This window comes from Lagopus muta, chromosome 14, assembly GCF_023343835.1.
Source record: "Lagopus muta isolate bLagMut1 chromosome 14, bLagMut1 primary, whole genome shotgun sequence".
Taxonomy (NCBI): Eukaryota; Metazoa; Chordata; class Aves; order Galliformes; family Phasianidae; genus Lagopus; species Lagopus muta.
This window is the reverse complement of record NC_064446.1, coordinates 17,882,285-17,905,535: the sequence shown is the minus strand read 5'-3', so window position 1 is coordinate 17,905,535 and position 23,251 is coordinate 17,882,285. Positions and strand designations below refer to the sequence as shown.

Here is a 23,251-nt window from a genome sequence, read left to right as displayed (position 1 = left end):
GTGTTATTTTTCTCTGCCTATGAAGCTGAATATATAATATATACCAGAATATATAAATAACAATATAAATAGGTTGGCATGAGAAGCTAATGAAAGTTTTAATAAAGGTTGATAGGAAGAGATGCTCTGCAGCTTTCATGAGCAGGAGCAGCAGAGCACAGCTCCAGGTGTTGAAACAGATTCTGCTCAGAAACACTCACAGTTACACCATTTGTCTTCATAGATATTATTAGAGTTGTTCAGCCTGTAATTGGAGGACTGGTGCATGGACTAAATAAGGTGATGAGTTTTCCCAAATCTCTAGAGTAGAGCAACTAAAAATCCAATGCTAGCTACTGTTTGAGTCAAATGAATTTAAAACTGCACACAATCACCAAATATTGTTCCTCTTTTTCTATATCCTATGTGTTTTTAAATTAGAGTCCACAGTCGTCAGCATGTCTTGCACTTAACTTCTAGGGACTAGAACTAGAATTTGGCTTTTCTGTATTAAATTTTTAACTGACAAACATTTCCACCGCATTTGCTCCGTGTTAGTAAATGCATTGCTGCAGTCACCTGGATGAACAGTCGCTACATTTAAACCATGTGAACCCTTGCTGTCATCATAAGAGATTGTCAGAAGCTCTGGTTTCAGCCTCTTCCCAAGTTTCAATCTGGCTTGTTTTATTTATAATCATTGCTTAAATTTGTGCAAGTTTCTTGCACTTCTTGTACACAATTTTTAAAGTAAGAGGATAATACTTTTTCATTCTCTATCCATTCCTCAACTGTTTGTTTGTCCCTTTTTCTTTAAAAAGAGAATTAAATGCTGTAAAGACCCTCCCTTCCCAGTAACAACGACAACAAAACAAATCACAGCAGTATCAAAAAAACACCACCACCAAAAAACAGAAACCCCAAACCTCAAGGCGTTAGGAAGCATGATATAGCAAAACCTAGCTTATGTTTCCTATGAGCGTCAATGCTGCTCCTGGCTCAGTATCCATGGAAACCCGGTCTCCTATCCTGCTGCAGGAATTAACTGAAGATCGCAGCCACTTATTTGAAGAATCCCTTTGATATCAACTCACATCAAGGTTTCAGGTATCTCAAATATTCTATTAATTACATTATAAACGGGGGGGGGGGGGGGGGGGGGGGAAGGGAGGGGAGGGAGGGGATTGTATTTGCTTTTACCAACTTAAAGGAAAAGGGCAATCTACCTCTTTAATTCATCAGAACTAGGGCACAATGCATGAATAATATTATATAGTATAATATAATATAATACTATGAATACCTTTCTCCATCCCTAGTTTATGCTATTGAAATAATGTGAACTATGATAGCATGAACTAGGATGTCAGTTTGGTGGGAGGGGGATCAGGGAAGCAAAGTCCCTCCCACTGTAAATGAAGATCAGATTCATGGCCACCTGAGGAACCTGAATATCCAGAAGTCTACGTGTCCCAGTGAGATGCACAACAGAGTCCAGAGGGAATTAGCTGGCATGGTTGCCCGTCACTGTCAACGATATTTGAAAAGTCGTGGCAAGCAGGTGAAGTCCCTAGTAGCTGGAAAAAAGGAAACATCACACCCAATTTTTAAAAAGGGTAGAAACAATGACTCCAGGAACCACACACCAGTCAGTCTCATCTCTACGGCATGGAAGATCATGGAACAGATCCTCCTGGAAGTCGTACTAAGGCACATGGAAGGCAGGGAGGTGATACAGGAGAACCAGCATGATTTCACCAAGGGCAAATTCCTCTTGATGAACCTAGCAGCCTTCTGTGATGGTGTCACTGCATCAACGGACAAGGGAAGAGCATTGATGTCGTCTTCCTCATCTTCAGTAAGGCAATTTGACACGGTACCTCACAGCATCCTTCTCTCCAAATTGAAAAAAGATGGATTTGATGGGTAGACTCTTTGATGGCTGAAGTACTGGCTGCAGGACCAGGTCCAGAGAGCAGTGGTCAATGGCTCAGTGTCTCAATGGAGATCAGTGACGAGTGGTGTCCCCCAGGGGTACCTGGAACTGGCGCATTAACTCTGTAAGTCCCAGTGCACTACATGGTATTATGATGTGGAATACTGATAACAAAAAGTCATAGAACCATGACAGCATGCCTCTTAGTTTTTGCTAATCCACAAGATAACGATGCAGAGCATTGTGTAGAGTACAACCGGTACTTCTGTCCAGTTACAAGAACTCTGGCTCAAATAGTTTTCCCACAATTGACATACCACACTCAAACACCCAGAAAATGTTTGCATTCCTACAGGAGAAAAAGGTGCATGGAAGATGACATAGCTTGCATATACATACCTACCTGTGCAACTGTATTTGTGAGAGACGAACTCCAATTACTGAACATGGATAAGCCCACCGATGGGTGTGAAAATAGACTATTGCAGATATCACTGTTCGGGTAAGAAAGGGGATACATTCCAAGTATTGCAGTTTCTTCCCATGCGTGAAAATGTGAGCGTACATAACCTGTCCAAGAAAGCTGCATAAGATTTGTCTGTTTGTGATATGGACAGAATGTTTCCAGATACATCAAAGCAGAAGCTAGAATCAATAATACCAACCACACCTTTCACTGAAACTGAAGCTGGCCTTGTTACTATCTATCCGTGTGGAGAGCATACATTCGGAGTAGTTTGAAATACATCATGCTCAACTGCATACCCTGTTGGAGCTGAAAACAGTATACATACTTCATACATTGAAAATGAGGGGAATTGTACCATTCTTCATTTCCGCACTGAATGACCTTTTTATGGCTGACAGAAATGGTGAACCAAATTCAGCTCACCTTTTCCGCACCATGAATAGAAACTGTGAAGTTCCTGTCTGTCATTTAGAAGAGTATTTTCTAAGACTGAAAGCCCCCTCTTCATGGCTCCTCTCTGTAGAAGTTCTCTTCTTATGATGGCAGAATGTACAGACATCCTTAGAAACTGAAGTACTATAGACTTGCATCTGTACTGGTCCTTCCATTGCCAGTTTCGCAGAGGCAGATTGTCATCAACTAGATGGAGGTAGGGTTGATTTCAGGAAAGCCTGAATAGTCAATTATGGAGTTCCAGGAAGACGCAGGGGTCAAGATTCAAGGGGATTTTAAAAGTACTTTTTCTCCCTCAAATCCTTTAGATCAAATAAGGTTTGATAACAAATCTGATGTTTATGTAACTGCCTCTCCAGCAATTTGAGGCAGGCCTCAAGAATTTACCTGGTGTGATAGCGGGCTCAGAAAGAGGTGCTAAATAGCTTAAAGTACGCAGATTCTACAGCTAGTTTCCCATTTCTTCTGATTGAACAGGCACTGCCAATCATCACTAAGAGGTGAACACAGACATGCTGTCTCGCTCCAATTTATAGGAGGGAGATGAGGTTCTTTTAATATCTGTATACCCAGCGTGAGATTAAGAAACAACGGTTCATATGTTGTTCCATCCAGTTTATTACCAAACCTAATCAGGGAGACAGGGAAGGGAAGGAGGGCGATAGAAAAGATGGAAAAGAAGCAGGAGTTGCGTAAAGCGGGGATAGTCACCAGCAGGATCCAGCAGCGGTCCCGTTGCACCGTGTTTGAAGGTCCCAGGCAGACGCAGCAGGGGGATGGGGAGCAGCAGCGTGGCCGGCCTTGGGCAGCAAGCAGGTAGATGAGGAAGTTGAGGAGCCAATCCTTGAAGCAGCAACAGTGGTCAGGCAGCAGGCTCAGGAGAGTTCGACAGCATGCAGGAGTCACCTCACGAGGAATCTGATCGTCCCTCTTCTTCCTCATGAGGAATCTGTTGTCAGAAACGTCTGTTCTTCTTCATGAGGAGTCTGCTGCCAGAAACCTCCATTCTTCATGAGGAATCTGTTGTCAGAAACCTCTCCTCAAAGCGGTTTTCAGTTCCGCTTTTATCCTCCTTGTTCTCCTGCCTATGTGACAAGGATGGGCCTTGAGCAAGAGTCATTGAGTACCCCTTTGAGATGGCCATCATCCTGAGATAAGTCCACACACAGGAGCACTTCACAGCTATTTAGCTGCAGCTCATCTCGCTCTTGTTGCCCCTGGCCTTGCCCATCTGCGTCCCCCAGACAAAGGATCTCACAACCTTTGCCCAGGACTTGCCTCCACTTGTTCATCTGTGTCCTTCAGACAAAGGATTTCACAACCCTTGCTCAGGACTTGAACAAGTCCATCTGTGTCCCCAGCAAGCTTTGAGACACAGACGTTAACAGAGTAATATCTTACACATGCAGGCTGGCATGCACAAACAACATGTCATTCTCTCAAACATATCTTCACATGGTGCTTCAGAAGAGGCATGTGGACAAAAATGCAGATGCTTTTATTAACAATTTCTGAACTAGGATACCAGCAGACATTGCTGGTTCTCTTTCATGCAAGTCCACAAACCTACTGTAAGATTTGTTGATAATACCTGATCCTCTTAGTGGATGAAAGGCAAGAAACCTTGCTTTTCTCAGAGAAGCAGATTTGTTCTACCAGCATTGTGATTATACTCGTTATCTTAGCTCACAGGGATCAGTATTTTTATGGGAAAATATTTTTCCCTTCAAACTAAAGTAAAAAATACCACATTGTATTAAATTTTTATTCACCACCAAGACTGAGAATTCCATCTATGATTCATCAGTCATCAGTTTCAGGGGTGCTCAGGCTAGTTTCCCGGAATCAGACTCTTTACACATCAAGGGATTCGAATATTGTCAGAGATGAGAGCTAGCCAAACAGATATTCAGGGAGAAATCAGTAGGCAATCACTTGCATATACACACATATATAGATGCACACACACTAGCTAGACCTTCTCTGTGTTCCTCTTCTCACTGTAAAACAAATAAACAGAACAAAACAAACAAAACCAACTAGACAAAACCATCAGCTGTCTTCACTCAGTTCGGGCTGCTTAGACTTCACAAAAAACGTGAAAGAAATGAAGCTAACCAGCAAAATTTGATGGGAGCTTAGAATGAAACCGGTAACAAAATGAAACAATGAGGTAACTTAAAACAAAACAAAACAAAAACAACTGTCTGTGTTAATACTCACATAATGCAATTTAATGCTGGATAATGCTACAGAAGCCAAATAGAAATGATTACAAAACAGGCTACACAAACTAATGAAGGGTTACCTAGTGGTTGCTATTAAAAAACGTTGAGACGTAGCTCCTGGCTCAGGCATCATTTAAAATCATCCTTTAAAAGTATATGATACTCTAGGGAACAGAAGAAATAAGAATTACTCTGTGCTTGTTCTCTTGGTTACACGTTATCAGCATCTACTGGGAAATCAGAACCAAGAATTAGATGGGTTAAAGAGATCTGATCTGGCAATTTTCACACAGCAAAACTGTACAGAAGAATTCTCAAAGTGCTCAGAAGTCTTACTTTTACAAAAGGAATAATTAAGAAGCACCAAGATGATTTTAAAAAGTGTTATAAGATGCAAATAAGAGATCTAAATATATCATCCTCAGAATCTAAGAACAGGAACACAAAGGAAATATACTTCTGCACAATATCCAATCCATGGAATGTCACACACGTCCAGCAGGAGAAAACACTGAACATTACACCTAGTTAAAAACATGTTTTAAACTGGACTTATTTTAAAGACAGACTTTTCCCTCTCTGACCATGACTGCTTCTATACGGCATAGTACACATTGCTGATTTAAAGTATTTTCAGTTCCAAGATTTAAAACTAAGCTATATTATCCAAGTCAAGATAGTTAACAGCCCTGCAATTATCTAATTCTGAATCACTTGGTACCATCAGAGATATGCTCATTAAACAATCAGCAGCTTCTACTTCTGTTTTCTTATCGAGTAAAACCCCAACACATTTAAACAAAATGTTTACAGAATATAGAAGTACATCAATAGCAACAAAAGATCCAGAAGTGCAGCATGTTTATCCTCGTGGAACTGGGTTCCTGCCCTAACACATCAGTTCCTTCTGTACTGTTGTTAAGTTTTGATTTTATTTGGGAAAATATTGTCCACTGAAGATTCAGAGAGGAAAAAAAATAGGGAGGATTTAGTGCATAAATGCCATTAACAGAAACCCACAAATATATGGGCAGCACAAATGTTTTTCTATATTTTAAGAATGATTTAAAAATAGATTTAGCAATATTTCCAGAAGTATTTTTGGTTACATGTGATATTTAACTGTCATTTTTTTTAAGCTGTTTTTCATGCAAGTCTTTAAAGCATTTTTGTCTTTGCATATTTGGCAATGGGGCAGTTAGCTCCAGCTCAATTCTGAGAACCAAAAAGCAGGTAAAACTATTTCCAAGTAGGGCTGCTTTGAGTTAGATTGGAAATTGTAGTAGCCCTGAATGTTATTGCTAGTTTCCAGAGGCAACTGTTACCTCCTGATTTTAACATACTCTAAATTCTCTGGATATTTTACTTCATAGGAATCCATTTGTTACATATTCTGCTAGCCTATTTCTTGGTAATAAAATATGCTTCATCTAATATTTTGTACAACTGAATAAAAGTAATTCTGTGAGATTAATATATGAGGGTTCATATTAGTTTTGTCTCTTCACATAGCAGCAATATTACTCATGGACAGTGCAAGAATTTCAAGTTCATCTCTGAAATGCATGTGTTAAACATGCAGTAAAGAAAGAACGCAACAGTATCTTGAACGTACAAGGATGAGGCTACTGTTGCCTCATGCTAAAAGTAAGCTGTACAGAAAGAGCTTGCATTTATACTCTTTAATAGCATAAAGGGCTTACTATAATAGACAATTAGACCAATATGTGTCTCAGAGTTAATGAGACATTCTGCCTATTTAGTGTTGTGTGTATGCAGAGCACAGAAGAGATAAGAGGAATGACTGGCCTGACTGCAGCTGACACAGAGGAGGCTGAGGTACTTAATAACACTGTGCCAGCTTCCGCCTGGGAGCACGCTGGCCACCACAGCCAGGTGTCTGATGTTTTGCAGAGGACACCAAGCTGTGTGGTGCAGTCAACACGCTGCAGGGAAGGGATGCCGTCCAGAGGGACCTGGATGGCCCTGAGAGCTGGGGCCTTGCAAATGCCACAAAGTTCAACAAGGCCAAGCACGAGGTCCTGCGTCTGGGCCAGGGCAATCACAAACATGAGTTCAGGCTGGGCAGTGAGTGGATGGAGAGCAGCACTGCGGAGGATTCGGGGGTACTGATGAGCAAAAAAATCTGCTGCGGAAGCCTTTCTGATGCTTCTGATTAACAAGTTGTTGTCGTTTGAGGCAAGAATGGTTCATAATGCACTGTGACTACATTGTATGAAAACTGCATTCAGTGTCTGTTCAGAAACTTTCTACTCACCTCCGTTACCACTGTGCTATTTCTGGTTCCTGTGGGGCTGGGGGACAGAAAGCATTGCTGTGCTCCTTGCCGGTCATCAGGAGCAACAGGTGTGCTGTACGAGCAGCGGCCTCACAAATGCTTTGGGGCAAAGGTTCTTGGTGTTGGGCACCTGCGGAGTACAGAGCTTACACAGCGCGTGTGCCGTCGGTCACACCTCTGTGGTGCGCTGAATGCACAGTGGGCCGGGTCTGTTGCCTATTATGGGACTGCAGCAACAAGATAACACTGCTGCTAGCATACCGACCATCTGCTGAGAATGGAGAAGGAAGGAAAGAGGAGTAGCTGTTGTTTCCTGGGATATTTTTGCGTCATGATTTACTGTAGTATTTTACATTTGAATAATCATGTTTACCATAAAACAAATCAAATGTTTAAATTGAAAGCTAATAATCCCCTCATTTTTAGATATTTTTCCAGCATTGATTCCACAGGTTAGCAAATATGTTAGCAAATAGCAAAAAAGTGTTAAAAACTCCTGCATTTTGGAGACCACCTTTGGTTGTTGCAATGGAAATAGGTGTTAACTTTTTCTTATTCACAGAATAAGAACACAGAATTAAATGTAATGTGGCTCTTTCACACTGTTAAGCTTGATGTTTGCATTTCCCAAGACTTAATTTTAGCCATTCAATTTTTATTTTTCATTGGTACGTGAACAGAAGCTTTTTTTCATTGCATTCAATAACATCTTAAGTACTTTGAAAAATAAATGTCACAGACAACTTAGCTAGCTCTCCATTCATACTTCTCAACAGGTTATTGCTCCTGATTGCATATTATTTACTTTTTATTTCTCAAGATTTAACTATGCTGGAGAGTCCAAAAAACCCCACAGCTTTCCTTCAAGGAAAATCTGAGAGCAAAGATCAATGCCAAAGACTAGTTAAAAATCATTATCACTGGATAGAACAAGCCTTGCAGATATGAGACTAGAGGTTGGATTGTATGCACAGAGATATTAAAGCTTCATCTGATGCCTACCTGTACTCCTGTAGTGTACCTTCTATAGCAGAAATGTTGGACTTGATCTCGAAGTCCTTTCCAACCCCTGCGGCTCTGTTTCATTATTTTAATCCTGAGTTCACTTTAACTGTCCTAGTGCAGAATGTTGAACAAGAACTCTAGAATTAACCTGAGTGAAAATGGGAGCTCATTGCTGTTTTTAATCTGATTAATATGCCAGAAGGTCTGTGTGACATTTCTATGGAATACCGCTGTGCTCTTGGGACTTAATGATTCAGTGCAGAGCTGCCTGGAATTTCTAGAAAACTTCACCCCTTTTCACTTGTCAAATGGTTTCCTATTACCAGCCTGTCACGTAAACTAAAAATAATTACTTTGTCTGCAATAATAAGGGAAGATCAAAATTTCACAGCACAGTGTGTGCCATGCAGCTTACTAGAAGGCAGCAACTGTGCTTTCAAAGAGCGGCATGAAATGTTTCTTTTGCTTTTTTCGGGGGGGGGGGGGGGGGGGGGGGGGGAACAAAAAAAAAACAAAAAAAAAAACAAGCAAACAAACAAACAAAAAAAACAACAACAAAGTTTGAGTTACAAACTTTACAAATTTTGATAACACTCAAGCCAAAGAGGTCTGCAAATAAATCTCCTGAAGGCCAGTTTGACAATGTATGCTCCTTGCTCATCATAGTTTCATGGAAGAACAGAGGTCAAAGAAAAGGCTGTATTTAGAACTGGACTAGTAACTGGCAAAACAGACAAAGGAAAGAACTGGAAGTCTTGCACAGTATCAGAAATTAGTGTAAATTTGCTCTTCAAAACACTGCAAGTTTAGAGATTACCATGAGTCAGTCACCACAGAGTAAATGATATTTAACGAAAAAGACCAACTTCAGTACAAAACACCTCGCTGGACCTCTCAAAGTTCAGAAACTGTCACCTACCTGCCTAAAGATAGGTAGACACTGATCTCTATTCTGTGCACATGCCATTCTGCAATCAACCTTAATTTAGCAGCAAAACAGAATGAAGACAAAGACAAAATAAATTGTGGGATCTACAGGTAAGAGGCAGTGAAAGACTTTACTAATATTCTTCCTATATGAAATATTTCTTTTGAAACAGGAGATAGAAACGTAATTACGAAAGCAACGAGAGTAGATAGAGCTGAAATTGTTTGCCTACAGTGAACGCAGGAGAAAACAAATACACAAAATGTAATGCATAGAACAGGAGTACTTTCACAGACATTGGAGAAGACATGATACTGTTGACTCCTGAAGTTCAGCCATAGAATAAGCACCCACCACATTTAAGGTACTGGTATTCCCAGACATTTTAAGTGCATTGTATGCATATTTGATACAACAGTAGATTGTACATTTTAAGATCCCTCATAGAATATTTCAGAGGTAAAGTAAGAGATCATTACTTAAGTTTCTGGAGAGTTTTTAATCATATTCAATTATATCTCAGAAAATTAAAGATCTGGATATCCCACTTTTGTTGACAAAGACCAACAAACGCAACAGGTTGAAAAGGTATTCAGTAGAATACTTAAAAACTAGTATGTTTTGGAGTCATTAGTGAATCTTAAATCAAATGCACAAAAAATGCAAATTGAAGTGCAGTGTAAAAGCTGTTGAATCTAGATATGAAAAACAAAAGATTCTACTATATCTAACAGCTAAATTCCTTTTCATTTCAGGAATTCAGTATTGTATCAAAAAGCTGAAGGGAAATCACAGTAAGAATTAAATGAATTAAAAAAAAAGTGAGGCTGGAGAACAGAAGGGGATAAAAGGTTGAAAGTACTATTTTTCTAAGTAGAAATAACGTCTTTAATTGCCTGAAAGAAAAAAAAAAAAAAAAAAAAAAAAAACACTGGAAAACAAGTTACAGAGAGCAGTAAGAAACTGCAAAATTCATATTCGAGATGCATCACAAAAGCAGCAACAAAAGATTACTGTGTGCAGTTTTTCTTCCTATAATCTCACAGAAAAAAGGTCATTGTACTTTCAAGGAGTCCATGCTTGTTGACAGATATTTCTAAACAAAAAAGGGGATTCACATGGAATGCACAACATTCAGTCAGGAATATTTTATGCAAAAACTTTTAAAGGACTAAGTATGTAAAGTTTAGTAAAATATCATCCGCCGTGTATAACCTGCGTATTCAATGACATCTTTCTTCTCCTTTGAGTAGGTCTAAATAGGTCAGGATTTTCAAGACCTCATAGTTTCTGTCTATGCTTAACATCTTTAACTTCACAGACTCATAGAACTGCAGAAGCTGGAAGGGACTACACTAAATCTTTGAGCTCAACATCCCTGCTAAAGCAGGTTCTCTACAAGACATTGCACAGCTCAGCATCCAGGCAGGACTCTACAGCCTCTCTGAGCAACCTGTGCCAGTGTTCCACCACCCAGACTGTAAAGAAATTCTTCCTCATGTTTGTATGGAACTTCCTACGTTCAAGTTTTGGGCCATTGCTCCTTGTCCTAGTGCAACATGGAAGAGTCTGGCCTCATCCATTTTCCTCCCACCTCCCTTTACAGAGTTACAAACATTAATCAGATATCCCTTCACTCTTCCCAGGCTGAACAGACCCAGATTACTCAACCTTTCCTCATACGCGAGATGCTCCAGGTCCTTTATCATCTTCATAGCCCTTTGTTGGACTCATTCTAGGAAATCTCAGTTTTTTTGAGCTGGGGAGCCAAGAACTGAATACGGTATTCTAAACGTGGCCTCAGTTGGATGGTGTAGAGGAGGGAGGATCACCTCCCTCAACCTGCTGGCCATGCTTTTTATTTTACCCAAGGAACTGGTGGGACTCGCTGAAAGGTCTTTAAACTATGTATGAAGGGGAAAGGGGACAAAATCAGGGCCGCTGGGGTTGAGCAGGTCATCCGAGGGCTCGTACTGAACTTGATGGGCAATGACAGTGAAATACGAAGGGATGGACTGGGGCAGGGGGGTGCTGGGGATGCTGCTGTTCTAGGGGATCCTAGATCCTCTATAAAGGCGGTGAGACGGAAAGCCCAGCTGAAGTGCCTTTATACAAATGCAAACAGCCTAGGAAATAAGCAGGACAAGTTAGAAACCATGATGCATTTGGTAAGTTATGACCTTGTTGCTATCACGGAAACATGGTGGGATGATTCCCATAACCGGAATACCACCACTGAGGGATATCAGCTCTTTAGAAGGGACAGGCAAGGCAGGAAGGGTGGGGGAGTTGCCCTCTATGTCAAAGAGTGGATAGACTGTGAGGAGCTCCTCTGAGAACCAGTCAGGAACAGGTTGAGAGCCTGTGGGTTAGAATTAGGGATGGGTCTAACAAAGGCCAGCTGGTGATAGGAGTATACTACAGGCCACCTGATCAAGGAGAGACTGTTGATGAGGCTTTCTTGCTTCAGATGCGGGAGGCTTCGTGCTCATGGGCTCTTGTCCTGATGGGAGACTTCAACCATCCAGATATCTCTTGGAAAGACCACACGGAGAGCTGCAAGAGGTGCAGGAGGCTCCTGGAATATGTCGATGATAACTTTCTGGTCCAGGTATTGGACAGACCGACCAGAGGTGAAGCATTGCTGGACCTGCTGCTCATCAATGGGGAGGAAATCATTAAAGGTGCTAAGGTTGGAGGCAGCCTGGGTTGCAGTGAGCACGCCCTGGTTGAATTCATGTCTCGAGGGATGTGGGCCTGGCAAAGAGCAGTGTCAGGATCCTAAACTTTGGAAGAGCGAACTTTAAGCTGTCCAATGGACTGTTGACCAAGATCCCCTGGGACACTGTCTTAAAAACAAAGATGTTGAGGAGAGCTGGCTACTCTTCAAGGATGCCTTCCTGAGAGCACAAGAGCTCTCCATTCTTCTGAATAAGAAAGCAGGCAGAGCACGTAGGAAGCTGGTGTGGCTCGGTAAGGAGCTGCTGGGCAGCTGAGGGTGAAGAAAGGTGCGTAGGAAACAAGGATGTGTCACCTGGGAAGAATACAGGGATGCCATCGGGACTTGCAGACATGGGATCAGGAAAGCTAATGCACAGGTGGAGCTGAACTTGGCGAGGGATGTGAAAAACAATAGGAAGACTTTCTACAGGTACATTGGCCAGAAGAAACAGGTCAAACGAAGTGTGCCTCCTTTGGTAAATGTAAAAGGAGAGCTGGCTTCAACGAAGAGAAGACTGAGGTACTGAATGAGTTCTTTGCCTTGGTCTTCACTGGCGGCCAGGACTCCTGTACTCCTCACGCGCCTGAGCTCTGCATCCCTAAATCTCCAGGTGGGGACTGGGGTGTTAAATCCCCCCCCCCACTGTGAGAACAGAGCAGGTCCAAGACCACCTTACGAGAGTGAATGTGTACAAGTCTATGGGCCGGATGGCTGCATCCCAGGGCTCTGAAGGAGCTGGCTGAGGTGGTTGCCGAGCCGCTTTCTGTCATATTTGAAAAGCTGTGGCTGTCAGATGAGGTCCCAGATGTCTGGAGGAAGGGTCACATCACTGCCATTGACAAGAAAGGGAGCAAGGAGGAACCCGGGAACTACAGGCCGGTGAGTCTCACCTCTGTGCCTGGGAAGATCATAGAATAGATCCTCCTGGATGACACGCTAGATCACATGAGGAATGAGCGTGTGATCTGAGACAGCCAGCTTGGCTTCACCAGGGGAAGGTCAGGCTTGACCAATCTGGTGGCCTTCTGTGATGGAGTGACAGCATTGGTGGACAAGGGAAAGACGACCGATGTCACTTACCTGAACTTGAGCGAGACCTTTGACATGGTCCCTCACCACATCCTTATCTCCAAATTGGAGGGATGTGGATTTGATGGATGAACCACTCGATGAATAAGAAACTGGTTGAAAGGCCACAGACAGAGGGTGGTCATCAATGGCTCTGTGTCCAGGTGGACGCCGGTAAGGAGTGGCATCCCCCAGGGCTCTGTCTTGGGACCGGTGCTCTTTAACATCTTCATCAATGACAGCGATGACGGAATCGAGTGCACCCTCAGCAATTTGCTGATGACACCAAGCTGAGTGGAGCAGTCGACACAGTAGAAGGCAGGGATGCCATTCACAGGGACCTCGAGAGGCTGGAAAGGTGGGCAGGGTGAACCTGATGAGGTTCAACACAGCAAAGTGCAGAGTTTTGCACTTGGGCCAGAGGAATCCCAGGCATCCGTACAGACTGGAAGGAGCGGTGCTTGAGAGCAGCCCTGTGGAGAAGGACCTGGGGGTCTTGATAGATGAAAAGCTTAACATGAGCCAGCAGTGTGCCCTTGCAACTCGGAAGGCAAATGGTGTCCTGGGCTCCATCAGCAGAGGGGTGGCCAGCAGGGACAGGGAGGTGATTGTCCCCCTCTACTCTGCTCTTGTGAGGCCCCATCTGCAGTACTGTGTCCAGGTCTGGAGCCCCCAGTACAAGAAAGACAGGGAGCTGTTGGAGGGGGTGCAGAGGAGCCACAAAGATGAGCAGGGGACTGGAGCACCTCCCCTACAAAGACAGGCTGAGGGAGCTGGGCTTGTTCAGCCTGGAGAAGAGAAGCTGCGGCGTGACCTCATTGCAGCCTTCAGTACCTAAAAGGGAGCCTACAGACAGGAGAGGAATCAACTCTTTGAAAGGGCAGATAACAGCAGGACAAGGGGAAATGGCTTTAAGTTGAGGAAGGGGAGATTGAGGTTGGATGTCAGTGGGAAATTCTTTACAGAGAGAGTGGTGAGGTGCTGGAACAGCTGCCCAGAGAGGCCATGGATGCCCCGTCCCTGGAGGTGCTCAAGGCCAGGCTGGATGGGGCCCTGGGCAGCCTGGGCTGGCACTAAGTGGGAAGGTTGGCGGCCCTGCATGTGGCAGGGGGGTGAAGATTCATGATCCTTGAGCTCCCTTCCAACCCTGGCCATTCTGTGATACGATGGACTTTCCCGGCCACCAGGGCACAGTGCTGGTTTGTGGCCAACCTCTTGTCTACCAGGACATTCAGATTCTTCTCTGCAGAGCTCCCCTCCAGTAGGTCATCCCCTACCCTGTACTGAGATGCATGCAGTTATTCCGACACAGATGCAAGTCTCTACCCTTGCTGTTGTTAAATCTCATCAGGTTCCTCCCTGTCCAACTCGTCAACTTGTCAACTTGTGCAGACTTTGTTGGGTGGTAGCACAGCCTTCTGGTGTGTCAACCTCATCTCCAAGCTTTGTATAATCAGCAAACTTGCTGAGTGTGGACATTGACAATGAAGATGTTGAACAAGACTGTCCCTGGCACTGACCCCTGGGAATACCACTAGTTACAGGCCTCCAACCAGCCTCTGCACCTGTGATGACATTATGCCCAGTCAGCCAGGTCACAATCCACTGAGTTACTTCTTTAGGGTGGATGTTTTCTTCTACCACAGATGTGTACACCGGTGTGCAATGACTTTGCTCACGTAGTCTACGTTCCTCTTGGTTATCTGCTTGGTTGCACCTCTGCTAGTTATTATCAATTAGACTCTTCTTTCTCCACTTCCGGTTTTTGCTCTTTTGCTGCATGGAAATTTACCATAATCCCAGCATACATGTTAGCTCACTTTCTGAAAATAATCTGAATTACTTTGGCAGGACTGTATCTCCTGCTTCACTTCTAGAACATAGATTCAATTAAGCCTGTAGAAGTCAATTAAGGTCATGTCTGGTTCTTTTTTTTTTTTCTTCTGTAAGCTGAATACCGGTAGCTTTTGCAGTGTTCCACTGTGATGATGGCAGAATCTCCATAGCAACAACACGTTTGCATTCCTATAGAGCTTATAGGCACAATATAATGTCTATCTGAAAAAGCTTTTTGATAAATATAATCACAGTTATGTAGTTTGTGTTCTTAAGGATGTATTCTCACTAAGATAATAAAATTGTAACTAAAAAGTTTTGCTTATTTGCTTCACATTTTCACTGTTCTATCTTTATTGGAGGGTAGAACAACAACATTTCTTTGATACTAAGTAATTGGAAGTTTTTACCTCCTTCCCCTGTAATTCACTAACACACAAACATGCGTAAGAGCTGTCTGGATTGTTTAAACAAACTTTCCCTGAAATTTTTTTTCTTCTGCAGAACCTCTGATTATTTTCTTCAGATGTAACATTTCAAGAAAGTCTTCACCCACCATCCAAGAAAATATTTTCATGAAGTACACACAAGTAAACAAAACAGATTAGAAAAAAAGCAGCCAAATGGTGAGGTACAATTACACGAAATACAACAATTCACACACAACATATATACATTTTAAGACTGGAATCAGAACATCATGGGTACCATCTTACCCTAAATTCTACCACTTCTAGCAAGTGGACTAAGAGACTTTAAAATGAAGCTCCCTTATTTTTTTCTTTACCATCATCTGTCGCATGATCCAGTAGAAAGCAGACCTGGTTTCACGTGTCAAATCCAGGACAGAAGCACAAAGACTTTACACTCAAGTCATTTCATTTGTTAGTAACCTTGTTTTCATTTCTGATGCCCTACGTGACTAAATGATATCTGTGATTAGGAAACAACTCCAATAGTTCCTAGATATTTCAAGAACACAGACTATTTCCCTCTCCAACCAGTAGAAAAGAGCATGCCAGCTCAGGACAGGCTGAATTTTGGCTAAGCATTTCAACTCAAATCAAACACAGAGACTCAGACAGTTCATTGTTGCAGTTACTAAGTCCAGACACAAACCATAGTCCCTCAGCTCAAGAACCCAGGTACTATCCAAAGCACAAAGTAGAAAGATGTCAAGAGAACCCTGCTAACTGAACGCATCTCTTATTACGTTCACTATATAACTGCTTGCCCTGATTATCCACTTTACTGGCTAGGACCAACCATTGATGCCAACCACTGAAAGTTATTCCCATGGTCCTTTTTTCCCCCTCACCTGTTAATTTCACATACCCTCTCTGCCCATTTGTTAGCAACACAGGTGCCTCAGTAAGTTTGCTGAGTTCTTGCTACCTGTTCTGTGGGACTGCAGATTTATCACCAATATCACACAAATATTCTAGCTATGTAGCACTGACTAATAATTCATGCCTCTGCAGATGATATTCACCACTCTCCAACTCTGCATATGTATATAAATCCTTTCATCCCTCTATCCCTCCTCCTCCCCCCCAAAGTTATTTGTAGTTGCAACTGAGGTGGGTCTCAGTTGCACAAGCAAAAAGGCCATATATATATATATAGTTGTGTTTTCAATCCAAGTCTTCATTTAACAGTTAGAAAGTGGAATCATTATTAAATGGCAACATATAAATGAGGAAACAAACCAGATTCTTTAAATTTGCCTTGATTTGTATGTAGCAGAAATAGTAGGATTTTGTATTAATTTTCATATCTTCATTCAACAGCGGAGGGGGAAAGATAGAAAACTAAGCATAAGTGAAGGACATAGAGAAATTTAAACTATTTAGGACAGTGCTTTGAGAAACTAACAAAACACTAGCCTTTTAAAGAAATATGCTCAAAGCACAGGAAAGAGGAACTTCTGGGGAGTGGGGGGGGGAGAGAGGAGGGCAAGAAAAGAAAATATAAAGGGAAATATGTAAGCTCAACAGCAAAGAACAAAAGGGCATACCTGCAATTATCTGCAAATTTTTTCTAATGACAGATTTCCAATGTAAGTTATACAAAGCATTTAACTAACAAAATAAATTACAAGTGAAAAGTGAGTAAATCAACTTCATCCTCTTCCCCTAAATCAAATAACTAACTTCGACTCTTTCAAAACAACATTTACTGAACAATGCCACCTTATACTTCTGCTTGAAGCACTACTTGGAAAAAAGACTCCTTTAAAACATTAGCAATATGCAATATTCAAAATTTAGTTTTTGATGATGCCTTTTTGCCTTGTCAGCTATTACAGCCTACAGCAAATGGATACAGCTTGAACAGATGCAATGCAAGTGTCCTAAAGACTCTTTAATCCTATCAGAAGGGCTGTATTTACAGATTCGTGACCCTTATTGCCAGGGAGAAGGACCTGACCAGGAAAGCTGCTTTTAAAAGTATAATCAAGTGAATTAAGAATTAGTTGGTACCCTCTTGAATGAAACCACACACAAACACACACAGAACAGTACTCTGGAGAGAAAAGGAAGGAAAACAAGTCCTTTGGAATGGGAGGGAAAAAAAAAGAACAAAATAGCAAGATATCAAAGAGATAATACACAATGATCTTCCTTAAAAGAGCCTGGGTAAGAAAGCAGGTATGACACAAGATCTTGATGCTTAGGGTTTTGATATTTAATAGAATATTTGTAGAATCACACAATGACTTGCGTTGGAAGAGACCAAAAGACCACCTAATTCCAGCCCTCATGCCACCACTTTGCAGCAATTAACCAAACATTTTGACTCTACAAAAACACTAGAGAAATAATTTTAAAAAAACCTTCTATCATAAAAACAAATCAAAACAACAAACCAGTCGTTAAACACCACAATGATTTAGAGCATGAGTAAAAAGATGACAGGGTCAGGAAGCAGCTTTTCCAAGACGTGTGTTAATTCCACACTACCCACTGGTCATCACATGAAGCAAGCAGCATCAGAGAGAGAAGACAGGACTATTTGAATCAATTCAGTTTGGCTTGGTGTTTTTTTTTCTCCAACTATTTTCTGACTTAATGGCCTGGGAGCACCTCAGCGACTCCATCGATTAGCTGGAGCAACCCTGTGGTAAATGCAAATCAGAACAGGTAGCTTTTACAGAAGTTAGCTTCTAAATGAAGTTTCAATTCTATTTAACTAAAGACATGCCCAATATTCATGTGATAATAGCAATACCTTAATGTCCATTCAGTTTTCAGACAAGGCCTAGGGAAAAAGAGTAAGCTTGAAAAATTCTGCAATGTGTCTTTGACCAAACTCATATCCTGCATATTTCCCCTTAAAAGTTAGGCGTAGTGTTGGTAGTACGGAGATTTTACATTATCTCTATGCTAGCACAGAGCCATTTGCTGCATGAAAGATTTAGTCATGAGAGTCACTTGTACCTCCTTTAACATCTATCTACTGTAAATATTCCTACAATCATTATTCCTTCTTGCAGTGGCTTGTAATGTCTCTTGGGGTCTCGACCGCTTCAGAGCAGCCAAAACTTAGCACTGATCTGAAAGCGCTATGCTGTTTAGCTCTCTGATCTCACGGTGGAGAGGTGGAACAGAAACATACCAAAGCTATGCTACACGTTTAATAATGTTCTCTGTTGCTGTACTAAACGATTCTCCTTCCTACAGCAACTTCCTGATATGTCCTTCACCAGTCTTGAATCTAAATTTCTGTGTATGATGTAGCAGGTAAGAGAACTCTTCTTTCTCAGAATCACAAAGATTGCACGTAGTTTCACTGTACGCCTATTAAAATTCCAATATATTTTGGGATGGAAATCCCTTGTATTAATGCAATCCTATATGGTTAAAAAATGAAGTCATTGTTTTTCCTGAAATATTTGTGCTGTTAATTAGCTTGTTGATTTAAAATGAAACAAACATACAAAAAACCTTAACCTCTATCAGTTTTTCAGAATGCTACCTCTCTGTTGCCATGGTCACAAGTTACCATAGAAACTATTAGACTCATCTGTATTTTTAGATTAAACTTACTTCTACTTTCACAAAATATGGATTAAATCGATGGAAACTACTGATTCTTACCAGGAAATACTACAAAATTCAAGCCACAAATTAGAGTGACACTGCTGAGGCACACATACACAAAGAAATAGTTTAATTGCAGAGGAAACAAAGAGTTGCAATCACTACCATTTACAGAGCTCCTTCATGAGCTAGAAAACAGTCTGAATAGACAATTAAAAGCTCTGAGGACAGTTACTGTCTAATACTGTTGTAGCCATAAGCTTTGCTAGAAAATGTTTAAATTAAAAAGCCCAGCAAGTTTGAACAGCCTTTTTAGATAGGAGATAAGTGCAGCATTACTTCATATTTCTCCGCTAATGCCCCTCCCTTTTTTTCTTTTTATTTTTTAAGGTCGATTTTACTTATTTATGCCCTCTCTTTCTAAGCAGGAATTTCACTGACATGATGTTCGACCAGTCACACTCAAGCTATTTCCAGGCAGGTCTTTGCTCCCTCACTCAGTGATTTCATGTTGCATCGTGCCCTCTGCTGGGCAAACATAAATTCACAACCCTGCGAATCAAATGCCTTTAGATCAGCACCGCGCTAAGGGGAAACTTCATCACGAAAGTGTCATAGCAGAAACAAGCATTATTATGTAGTCTTTAATTTGTGCACTTCAAGGAAGGTGACCTTCGCCTGGCTAGATTCATCTCAGCTTTTCCATTTTTTTCTCTGGACTCTCATTCAAACAATGCTAGCTTATACACAGCTCAGTATACCTGAAGTTAGATGTGAACTCAGGGTCAAATATCAAAATAAGTTTCGCCTACCTCTGTGATTCTCAACATTTGAGAAATAATATGAGCAGGAAAATCAGAAGTGATGAGTCAATCAACTCAGTGATTTCCCCAGGAGGCAGCCCATGAATACAAAATAAGGTTTGAAGATCTGTGTTGTTTAATTTAAGAAAGTCATCTAAAGAAATTCAGCTTGCTTTCTTGTTGATAAGTTTTTTATCTTAAGTAATGCTCAGTGACGTAGTTTCTGTGTAAAAACATTGCCTAAGTTGTAAAATCTGGAACTATGTGAAGCAAGCAATGGCGCAGGTAATCCAACAGCAACAAAATACACACAACTGCCGATTTCTCAATTTATTAACTGAATCCTGCTACTCCTTAACATTTTATTGATCGTAAACTAACTTAATTTTCTATTTTAAATCCTCATTGCATATTTTTGTCATAGTTCTTCAAGGTAATCTGCTGCAGTTCTCTGAGTTATATCTTCACACAACTGCTTTCCTGACTTTGTAATTTTCCAGCAGAATCTTTTCTTTCTCTACTTTACATCTCCATTGACATAGAATGACTAGCAATAACTCAAGACTGCAACTAATGCTAAGGAGAGCATTCTAGGTGCTGACCTGCATTCTGAGCAGAAGTTTGCCTTACAACATTTTGTGCAGCACTGTTTACACTGCTCCTGAAAGCTCTAAGAGTCAGTTGGAATACTTAGTGAGAGTAAATAATGAAAAACATTTCCTCAAATGAATTCTCTCCAACCCCTTTTTGGCAAGGTTCCTCTGATATTCCATACAATTTTCTCTGGCTTTGACTTTTTTCTCCTCTGCTTGCACTGGGAATTAATTTTTGAAAATTTAGAGTCAAAACTACCCGTACTCTGGTGGAAAATGTTCTCTGATATTCACAGTTAGAATTACAGTCTATCACGAGTTGGGTGGGACCCACAAGGACCATTGAGTATGTAAGTCCTGGCTCCATACAGGACCACCCAAACCAACCAACCAAGCAAGCAACCAACCAAACAACCGCATTACATCTGAGTGTTGTCCCAGTACTTCTTGATCTCTAGCAGCTTGGGGCCATGGTTACTAACTAGCCTGGGGAGCCTGTTCCATGCCCACCACCCTTTGATGCACAACTCTTCCCAAATATCCAGCCTGACTCTCTCCTGACAAAACTCCACATTGTTCCCTTGAGTCCCGTCCCCGCCACCAGAGCTCAGAGCTCAGCACTGCCCCTCCACTCCATATGAAGAACCATAGGCCACCAGGAGGCCTCCCCTCATCCTCCCCTGCTCTGGGCTGAGCAAACAAAATCTCCTTGTCCGCTCCTTAGACACCTTGCCCTCTAGACCCTATATTATGGTCCAGAGTACAGTTGGCCATTTTGTCTGCCAGGCCATGCTGCTGACACATGTTCAACTTGCTGTCAACCAGAACCCTCAGATCCCTTAAGACAGGCAGTCAAGTGCACATGCAGAAGTGATAAGCTGTGTAAAAAGGTGATAATCAGCAAAATATTGAATGAAGATGGTAAAATATTGTTGGATACTTTGAACATCCCTTCTATTTGAAGGAATTTATCTTACAGAGGCTATCATACTGGCTTTCATTCACACACGAATGCTAATAATTTGTTAGGGAGTAACCATTTTGTTCTTACAGTCCCTGACATAGTTTTCTCTCTAGGAAACTATAACATAGAATTAAGATATTCATACTTTAAGTCTAACTTACCTCTCGTGAAATGTGCCAGCTGGTTAGTAGAAATGCTTCAGTGCTCATTTATGCATTTCTGATGTCCATTGTCATGAATATAGATACCACAGTTCTGATACATTGTGAGTCAAAAATCTTCATTACCTCTTGCAAATTATAAGCAAACAAGATAAGCTACACACAAGTGCTTCTTACTCTCAATTTCAGAATATTTTTCAGTGCATTTTAAACACATAACTGTGTGCCAATGAGGCATTTCCATCAAAGCTTCAAGAGAAATATCTCCCACCCTCAACAGTGTAAGCATGCTTGAGGCCCATCTCCTGTATGACAGAACAACACTTTGTCCAAACTCTGGATAATAACCAGAAAACTTATTTTCTCCTACTGTTACCAAAGCAATGAAAACTATAGGAAGTTTGGTTGTTTTTTTTTCTTTGCTTGTTTTTTTTTTTTCCTCATTTGTCTGAATGGGTGGAGAGGATAAAAGCAAAAAAAGAAAGTTTCTTTAAACATGTTGTAATTGCCCACTGTTTAAATACACAGACTATAGACACCTATACAAAGTTTATTTGCATGGATGAGCTAGGCTAATCTTCCCTGTCAAGAAACAAGGCAACTCAGCCAGTTAAATTTTGCTGCAAGTCAACTACTGTGTATCGATACTCACTTATGCATACCCAAGCTGTTATTCCTACAATACTGCTATGAAATGTACTCTGGCAGTACTGCCTACATTTGTTTGCCATTTAGCAGAACTCTCCCTTTCCGACCTGCTGCAAAGACTATGACTAAATTTCTTATCTTTGATTAGTCAGTTTAGCACTGCATTTCAGCTGCAGCAGCAAACATTTCAGATACAGCTCAGAAAGCTGCCCATTATATGAAACTCTGCCTATCGGCCACCAAAAGTACATTCAATTTCGCATCTTGTCACAAATGTTACTTCTAGGTTGTCAGAGCTGAGAAACAGAGCAAGAAAATAATGACTTGCCTGTTATATGGTCATAGAAAAAGTTCAGGAAAAGCAGTAGCTACAACCTAATTAGTAGCTACAACCTAAATACAACAAGCTACAACCAGGAAAAACAAAACAAAATAAAAAGCATGCTTATCACTGTTTCTTTTCACTTCATGTTATTGTGATTCCAGTTTTTCTTTACAAACAAAACATTGACAATTATGACATGGAATTTTTGGGATTCTACAGATAGCTGGTACATGACTGTAGCAAAATCCAGCATTTAGCTAAAAAGGTGCATAACACAGGCTTTGTTTGCACATTCAATTTCCCAGATTAACCCATCCCCTGGAGCTCCTTGCTAGTGTTTTCCCAGTATGTCTACTACAGAGTGCTTGATATTTATCAGGTACTTTCCACAATCTGACAGACCACTGAGGAAAAATTCAAACTCTATGGTTCTGTGGTGATGAAAGGTTCAAGAATCTAAATACACATAGGTCAAGCCCAGCTTAGAAAGGTGGATGGTTTCTGTAAGAGAGAAACCAGATTCCAATCTGTAGAATACAGAGCTGAAGTAAGGTCAGAGGTTCAGAAAACAGTTGTCACTATTTCCTAGACAAATCTGTACTGCACATAACACATTTTCCACCCTACCCTATCTCACAAGACAGGTTCTTTGCTGCTGTGAAAGCTCATTGTCTTCATTTACCTTCAAACTATTTGTTCCCACAAGTTACTCTGCACACTCCTTAAGACCTCTTCTCATTTGAAGCCATTAGGCTTCATAGCAGCACCTTAGAAACAACATAAAACTGAGC

General features: G+C 41.3%; 1 long non-coding RNA gene across 1 annotated transcript; it reads left to right on the top strand.

Moving 5' to 3' along the window:
• Positions 1-898: 898 nt before the first annotated feature.
• On the top strand, positions 899-21,925 carry LOC125700165 (uncharacterized). The gene is made up of 2 exons (XR_007379797.1): positions 899-1,086; positions 11,768-21,925. It is a non-coding gene; the product is annotated as an uncharacterized LOC125700165 (long non-coding RNA).
• Positions 21,926-23,251: the final 1,326 nt, after the last annotated feature.